This window comes from Macrotis lagotis, chromosome 6 (assembly GCF_037893015.1).
Source record: "Macrotis lagotis isolate mMagLag1 chromosome 6, bilby.v1.9.chrom.fasta, whole genome shotgun sequence".
Taxonomy (NCBI): domain Eukaryota; kingdom Metazoa; phylum Chordata; class Mammalia; order Peramelemorphia; family Peramelidae; genus Macrotis; species Macrotis lagotis.
The window spans coordinates 216011651-216021039 of record NC_133663.1 but is presented as its reverse complement, the minus strand read 5'-3'; the positions used below and the strand labels follow the sequence as shown (position 1 = coordinate 216021039).

Below are 9389 nucleotides of genomic sequence, written 5' to 3'. Positions count from 1 at the left end.
CATATTTAAGATCATTTAATTTCTTTTTCTTCTCTTATTGCTAAAGCTAACATTTCCAATGCAATATTGAATAGTAGTGATGATAAAGGTCATCCTTGCTTCAACCTTGATCTAATAGGAAATGCTTCTAGTTGATCCATATTTCATATCATGCATGCTAATGTTAGATAGATACTGCTTATCAATTTAAGAAAAACTCCATACATTCCTACACTCCATAGAGTTCTTAATAGGAATATGTGCTGTATTTTGACAAAGGCTTTTTCAACATTAATTGAGGTAATCATATGATGTTTGTTAAATTTGTTATTGTCAATTACACTGCTACATTTCCTAATACTGAACCATCCTTGCATACTAGTACAAATCCGACCTATTCATGATGCATTATTCTAGTAATAACTTGTAATCTCCTTTTTAGAATTTGACTTAAATTTTTTGTATCGATATTCATTCTGGAGATTAATGTATAATTTTCTTTGTCTGTTTTGGCTTTTTCTGGTTTAGGTATCAACACAACATTGGTGTCATAGAAGGCAAGACCCTTCCTACTATTTTTTAAAATATTTTACATAGATTTAGAATTAGTTGCTCCTTAAATGTGTGGGCTCACTTGCAAATCTATCTGGGTGAGGAGATTAACTTTCTTTGAGAGTTTATTGATGATTCCTTCAATTTCTTTTACTTCTGAAATGGCAAAATTTTAAAGTATTTTATTTCTTCTACTGTTAATCTGAGTGTTTTATATATTTTTCTAAATATTTATCTATTTGACTTAGATTGTCAAATTTTTGGCATACAGTTGGACAAAATAGCTCCAAATTTTTGCTTTAAGTTCCTCCTTATAGGTAGTGTTTAATTTTTGATACTAGTGTTCTTCTTTTATAAAATCAGATTCACTAAAGGCTTATATATTTTATTGTTTTATTCCATAAAGCAACTCTTAATTTTATTTTAGTTAAAAGGTTTTCCTACTTCCAATTTTATTAGTTTGGAAGTTCTTGCTGACTGGGGCATTTGGAGCACAGTTGAACAAAGCAATGAGGAGTAAATGAAGACTGAGGAGAATAACTCTAGGGAGGCATGGAGAATGATTTCTAGTATGAGAATTATAAGAAAACTGCAAATTAACAATTATCTCACACTTAACATCAACCAGAAATTGCAGTTATTTGTGGTTCTGAATTGGGAGCTTTGGTAGATAGAATGAACTAACTACAGGTCTTTGACTACAATGAGATACCCAACTTCCCTCAAAGCACAGTACCAGGACACACAAGGTGCGTGGTGTTTGGATAGTTAAATGAAAAATTCTGTGTGATGATGCAGGGCTGATTCCATTCATAAGAAGGTTGCCCACTTTGGAAGGGAGCATTTGCTGTGAGGGTTTTTCGATTTATAAAGATGTACACCTTAATTTTTACCAATGCTGCTGGGGGACTGAACCTTAATTAAGAAATTGAGGATGTTATGCTGATGCAAGATCATATTTTCTTTGCAGACCTTGGTGACCAAAAACCACTCAGAGGGCCCAATGATGAGGGGTTTGGAGAAAGGTTTCCTCCTATGCCTGATGCCTATGAGTAGAATCTGAGACAGAATGTCCATTCCACATGTAGGAAAATGGAAAAGGATCAGTCACCACAGGAAGGAATATATGTTATGGTGAGAAGGCCCATTCTTTGAAACCATTGCAGACTGTTGGTTTCTGCAGAGATTAGCTGTTGATGCTATTCGCATGGCATAATACCAGAGGTGAAAGTGGCCAGGCATTGTGACCTTCCAATTTTTAAATTTCCCCCTATTGTGCACAAATCAGTATTGGACTACAAAAACCAAGAGACAGTTAATCATGAAGAGGTACTGTTGGCTGAGCCCCTTGTTGTGAGAAGTTGGGGCAACTTGTCTACGTTCCTGTGAAAAACATACAACTATCAACTAAGAACACTTTGATCCACAGGCTTCCTAGCTCCTCCTTTCCCTGCCATCTGTGTTGAATTCCAGACACTGGTCAGTTTTGCCTCCTTGCTTGAGCGTTTTAGTTATCTATTTTGAGGTTGTGGTAGACAAGACATAAATGTTAGTGTTCCATCTACTTGGACTATCTGCTTATACTTCTACCTCCTTCCCAATGGTCCCTGATTTTCTTTTATTCCACTGGTCCCTTCCCTGCCATGGAAAGCTGATCATTCACTGTAACTTGTACCCACAGTCAATATCCTTCATTCATTTTGCATTAAGGTTGCTACTAATATTTTGAAGAATACTGGTACTTTCCCTGAGTCCTCCTATGATTGGCCCTTTGTGTTCCAGATCATTATGTTACAAAATTAGTACTATGCAGGAATAAAATGACAGAGAGAACTGTTTCTGCTTTTCTATGCTGAACACTTAGCTTAATGGGGTACATTTTAGGGTGTGAGAATACATATAAGTATGATGATCTCATAAAAGGTATACAGGTTTCCCTAGAAAATAAAGAATACACATTTTAATAGTTGTCTATCAGTAAATTATACTTAAAACCTTCAACAGCTACATCAGGGAGCAATGTTTTCCTTTATCTGGGCTTCTTGGATTTAGTTCAATTACACATACTTTTAAATGCCACTGTGTGCAAGGAACTGTTAGGTGTTGTAAGAGAGATAAATAAAAAGATAAGTCCTACTAACAAAAGGCATTTGTTATGGTAGGAGAATATGAGCTATAAGTGAACCCCAATAGAATATAGAACAACATTTTAGAGCCAGGAAAGAATTTGGAATCCACTCAGTCTAATCCCTCATTTTATAAATGAGGAAACAGAAGGAAGATTTCAAAGTCACATAGTCAATTAGTTATACTTACTTTTATTTTCTTTTAAAATTAATATCTTTCTACTAAGAAAATATTAATCATCTGGTGGATGAAAGGTACAGAATGTATTGTATATTCTACACAATGAGACAATGATGAGACTTGTATATTTCACTTAATTGTGGTAGATTTAAGGTTCTAATTGAATTTTTAAACCATCTGTAGTACTCTAAATTTCAATAAGTAATGTTGAACATTATTTAGAGGAAAATGAATTGGCACAGATTGTCAAGAATATCCACATAGTAAAAATAATTTTAAAAAACCACTGATATAATATGCTATGGTTTAGGAGTAACCATAATATTTATTTAATTTTAAATTTTCTATTTCAAACTTTTTCATTTTTATAATAAACTAATTTTGTCTAAGGATTGCATCACATAATGAATTCTATTATAAGCAATTCTTTCATTTGAAAAGAGCTCCTTCTTAACATTTTACTCTTAAAAAAACACTAAATGCTGTAGGCTAAAATGCTTATGAAACTGGTGAAGCATATTATCTCCAATATTGTTATATAGATATGGAGCAAATCTGATGTGGACTGATCTTGGATACAGCAGGAGTGGGGTGTGGGAGTATATTAATTAAGCTCTTAAGAGAGTAGTAAATACTTTAAAGACCACAGGGAACATCTTGGCACCTTGCTTTTACTCTCTTTCTGAGAAGGAACTTTAATGTACTATTTTACTTTCTGTGGAATTCTTTTTGACCACTCCTTTCGAATGGGAATCTCTTTTTAATAATAAAATAAATTTTCATCTTAATTTGTATTCTCTGAGTGACCCAGTGTATTAGATTGGAATTTTTGAACAGTCCATTGCTTATTCACCAGTACTACAAGTAACTATATGGAGAGATGAATGAATATGGATATAGATGATATATTAATAATTTTACATGTATATAATGTGTAGTACATAAATATTCTATAGTAAATACAAATAGCTAAATATATGCACAAATTAATTTATTTATTCAACATGTATTTTTGAGTAATTTATTATGATTATTTCTTGTGATTTGGGAAATAAACCAAGGAGTTTGCAAAATTCTTAGAGAAATTAGATGTTCCAAGTAAAAACCAAGTAAAATGTAGTGATTTTATAACTGTTCTCTGCATCTCCAGTATTTCTCCCCTATAGTATTCATGTCAAATAGCAAAGACATTTCCTATATAAACAGTACAAAGTCACTTTTCATCTCAAAAATGCTACCTTTCCCTCTCCTCTTTGCCTAATAAATTTTGAACTCCAGTGGATGACATTTGAGTTCCTCCATGATCACTACCACTTTCTTCTCCAATATTTAATTACATTATTATCTTTTTTATATTCTATATTTTATCCAAATCAAATTATTTTAAATCCCTACATATTGAATTTTAGTTGATAACAGGACACATTAAATACCTTCAGGTAGCTTCCACAAGACAACCCTTCAAAACTAAAATATTTATATGTAGAATTTATGGCTTTTTATGTAGCTAATTATTGACAATTAGTTAATTAATTGATTGATTAATTATACAACTAAGTGGATGATGGCTGGTAGGAAATATTACATGCAGCAGATGGAAAGAGAGACCGAAGGATAATGGGAGAAAGAAGTCATATAATATTGGAAAAACCAGTAAAGCTCAACATGCATAGGGCAGGAACAGGGTATAGCTAATTAGAAGTGGAGAGCTTTGCTATCAAGAATAGAATATAATAAATAACAGCTGGAGTCTGACCTGGTGCACTGACACATTTAAAGTGATCTTCCTATAATATAGATATGTCCAATACACTACCAGCAGGCTGCAGGTAGCTCAAAGCCCATTCATGTGGCATTATTGCATTTTTTATTATACTCATTGGTAATATGAGTTACATGGTAGACATAAATAAATCTTAAATTTTATATGTGTCCCTTGACAAATTTTTTGTTGGCTTATGCAGCCCAGCAAAGTTAAAAGATTACATTACATGCTATAGAGAATTATGCTTTTTCCCCTATTTCTATCATTGAGACTTAGGAACACTGTTTTCTACTTTTCCCTCCCCTGACTGAATAATGAGCATAATTTACCTTTAGTAGTTCTCTGTATCTTTTAGAACATATTTTTATATTTTCTTTACTTTTAAATTTTTATTATTAATACAAATTCTCTCCTTCTTTCCAGGTGCTCCCGAAATTATATATGCACATATAAATACATGTATGTATACATATATGTACATGCATATGCCCACAACCGCATACATGAAACAAAACACACATATACACATAAATACAAGCATGTATTTGTATACATGCATGTGTATGTGTACTTATGTATATAATTAACCATGCTGAAAGTGAAAAGTGTGCTTCAATTTATAGTCAGAGTTCAACAGTCCTCTCTCTGGGGGTGAATAATATTTATCAACATAGTGCCTTTGGAAGTGCAATGGATCATTTCTTAATCAAAATCATTTTCACAACTGATCACTTTTACAATATTGTTGTTGCTACATACAGTGTTCTCCTGATTCTACTCTCTTCATTTTGTATCAATTTCACAAGACTTCCCAGCTTTTTCTGAAACCATGTTGTTTGTCACATCACATAGCACAGTGTTATTGTTTCACAATTCAATAGCACAACTTGTTTAAAAATCTTGAATTAATCGGGCATCATAAAAAGAGCTGCTATAAATATTTATACATAAAAGTTTCTTTAAGCTCTTTGTCATAAAATAAGTTGTAATGGTACTTCTAGTTCAAAGTTTTATTACCATTAGGACATAGTGCATAATTGCTCTTCAGAATGGATGGACCACTTCACAACTACATTAACAGGTCAGTAATATACAAATTTTAACACTACCCTTTAATATTAATCATTTTACTGTCCCATCGTATTACTCAATCTCATAGTTGAGAAGAGATAACAGGGTTATTTTAAGCTGCATTTCTCTAATCAATCATATTAGCAGTTTTCATGTGACTGCTGATAGATTTGATTTCTTCTTCTGAAAATTGTTTGTTTAAATCCTTTGATAATTTGTTCAGCAGTGAAGGGCTCTTAAGTTTGTAAATTTGTCTCAGTTTCCTATATATTTGAGTAATAAACTCAGAAAAATTTATCATAATTATTTTTTCCTAGAGCTTCCTAGTTTCCTCTAACGTTTTTGGAGCATTTGTTTTTTTTTGTGTGTGTAAAATATATACATACATATTTTGTACAAATGTACAAATCATCAAAATTTTTCATTTTACTTATCATGTGCCTTTCTATTTCTTATGTGTTTATAAACAATTTCCTTATCCTTATATATGACAGGTAAAATTTTCCATTTTTTGTACTTTCTTTAATGTACTTATCATATAGCTCTTCATATCTAAACTTAGATGAACATTTTGACCAGGTTTAGGCATGTGTATGATGTTGGTCTGCTCCTACTTTCTACCAAGCTGTTTTTCCAATTTTTCTAGCAGTTTTCCCAAAAGGTGAGTGGTTATCTCAAAAGCTTGAATCTTTAGATTTAACAAACACCAGATAACTATATTTATTTACTACTTTACATTGTTTTCTTATTCTATTCCATTGATTCACCTTTCTATTTTGTACCACAAACAATATTGTTTTTATGATAATTATTTTGTTATATAGTTTGAAATATGGTAGGCTGCTTTCCTTGATATTTATTTCAGTGATTCTCTTGATAATATTTATTTTTTCTTTCATGTGAAATTTTGTGATTATTTGTCTTATTTCTAGAAAAGAATCCTTTAGTAGCATGATTGAAATGAAATTAATCAGGTAGCGTTGTAATATTTTTAATATTAGTTTTACCTGCCCCTGAGCAATCAATGATTCTCAAGTTGTTTTAATATGTCTTTATTTGTGTGCAAAGTGCTTTGTAAATGTGATCATATAGTCTCCTGAGTTTTTCTGTTAAATAGACTCAAAAGTCTTCATTTACTTTAAAACAGAATTTTTTTCTATCTATGTCATAATGCTGGATTTGGTTAGTGTTAAATAGAAATAATAAATAATACTTATCTGTTTGACTTAATTTTATATCCTGAAACTTTGATAAAGTCCTTTCAAAGTCCTCTCTTTCTTTTCTTTTGTGGGAGGAGGGGTTATGTTTACTTTTGACTATTGTAATAAAGTTTTTAATGGCTACATATTTTAACCTACACCAAGTAACTTGCTTTTTCAATGGGGGAAGCATGGTGTGAAGGAGGGAGAGAAGATGAAACTCAAATTTTTAGAAGTAAATGTTGAAACTTTCTTTTACATGTAGCTGGAGAAAATTTTTTAAAATAATAAAAATAATAAGAAAGTAATTGGACACAAAAAAGAATATGTAGAAGGTAAAGGAGAAATTTGTGCACACTTCTCTATAGTAGATGGAAAAGTAGGCAAAAATTTGTTTTTTATGGCATATAAAAATGAAGACTAGTGGATGAAAATGGATAAAACTGTCAGCCTCACAACTCAGAACATCTAGTAGTCTTTCTCAAAAATACAGGATATATAACTGTGGGCAAATCCTTAAAATTTTCAGTATACCAGACAGCACATATTCACACACACACACACACACACACACACACACACACACACACAATTCATATTTGTATCTATCTATCTATCTATCTATCTATATATATATGTGAAATTCATATTTGTATATATACACAATTATATATACATATATGAATATTTAAACAAAACTGTATTGGTACATTTTCTAATTATATCCATGTCTCTTTTATACATGCATTGTAGTATAAAATTATATGTTGACAAAATATTGTCATTTTTCCTATGTTTTCCACTGTTTTAATAGGAATAGTTGTTAGGACTTTATTAAAAATAATTTCTGCATCAATTGAGATATTAATTTGGTTTTTGCTACTTATTTTATTGATAAAATCAATTTAATTTATGGTTTTCTTAATATTGAATAAACCGGCATTACTAGTATAAATTCCTCCTGATCACAGAGTATGAACTTTGTGATATAATATTGCCATTTATTTGATAGTATTCTATTCAAAGTTGTACATTAATTCTCATTAGAGAAATTAGTCTACATATTCTTTTTGTTTTGTTTTTGCAAGGCAATGCGATTAAGTGACTTGTCCAAGGTCACACAGCTAAGTGAGTATTAAGTGTCTGAGAACAGATTTGAACTCAAGTCCTCCTGACTCCAGGGCCAGTATTCTATCCACTGAACAAATTAGCTTCCCCTAATCTATATTTTTGTTTTATTTACTTTACTTTTTCTTGTTTAAGTATCAAAACTTTGTTTGAGCCATAAAGGGAGTTCCATAGGGTTACTGTGCCTATTTTTTTTTTCAAATACCTCACATAGTTGTGGTATAAATTGCTTTTTGAATGTTTAGCATAATTCACTTATAATAACTCCATTTGGTCCTAGGAACTGTTTATGTTGTTTATGACAAGTCATTTATGACTTGTTCAATTTCTTTCTCTATGGTAGGATTGTTAAAATAGTATATATCTATATACTAATAAATTTAGATATATGAAAATATGTTTTAAATAGGTTGTAAATTTTTCTAGAATATATATACTTTAGTTTTAGATCCAATACAGCTAGGCCACATTCCTTTACATTTTTTTCAACAGTTCTCTTGCTGTTCTAGCCCTTTTGTTGCTCCAGATGAATTTTGTTACTATTTTCTTAGTGCAAAAACTTTTTACTTTAATATAGTCAGGATCATTCATTTTGCAGTTTATAAGGTACTCTAATTCTTGTTTTGTCATAAGTATATCCCCTTTCCATAGATTTGATAGATAGGGTAAAATTACTTCTAATAATTGCTTTAATTATATTTACATTGGTGATGCTTTCACCCTTTTCATTTCTGATACTTATAATGGTATTTTTCTTTATTTTTCAAATCAAGTTAACCAAGAGATTTATTTCCACTTTTAAAAAATATAAATATTTATTTTCATCCACATGCACATGAATATTTTTAAGTTACAAAATTTCCTTCCACCCATTCTTCTCATATCCCTCCCCTCAGAAGCAAACTGTCAGGTTGATATTGAACATACATATTTTTAACAAATATGTTTACAAATTACTCATTTTCACACTGAGGAATTAGGATTAAGGGAAAGATATACAAAAAAGATAGTTTTTATAAAGTGTTCATCAAATTCTGAAGGGTTGGATTTTTTTGTTTTGTATTGTTTTGTTTTGTTTTTCTTCCTTTGAGTGGGGATAATATTGTCCATAGTCTATCTAATACCATTGTCCTAGCTCTCTGAACTGCTGAGAGGAGATACTTCCATCAAAATTATTCCTTTCACAATGTTGTTATTAATATGCACATTGTTCTCTTGGTTCTACTCGATCACTCAGTATCAGATCCTGTAACACATTCCACACTTCTCTAGTGTCCAACCATTTATTTTTTCTTATAGAACAATAATGTTTCATAATATTCCTATACTATAACTTGTTTAGCTATTCCCCAATTGATTGACATCCCCTAAATTTCCAAATATTTTCC

The 9389-nt window shown here is 31.0% G+C and overlaps 1 pseudogene; it reads left to right on the top strand.

Annotated features, from left to right (window-relative positions):
- The first annotated feature begins 1068 nt into the window (after nt 1-1068).
- Nucleotides 1069-5237, top strand: LOC141492015 (purine nucleoside phosphorylase-like; annotated as a pseudogene).
- Nucleotides 5238-9389: the final 4152 nt, after the last annotated feature.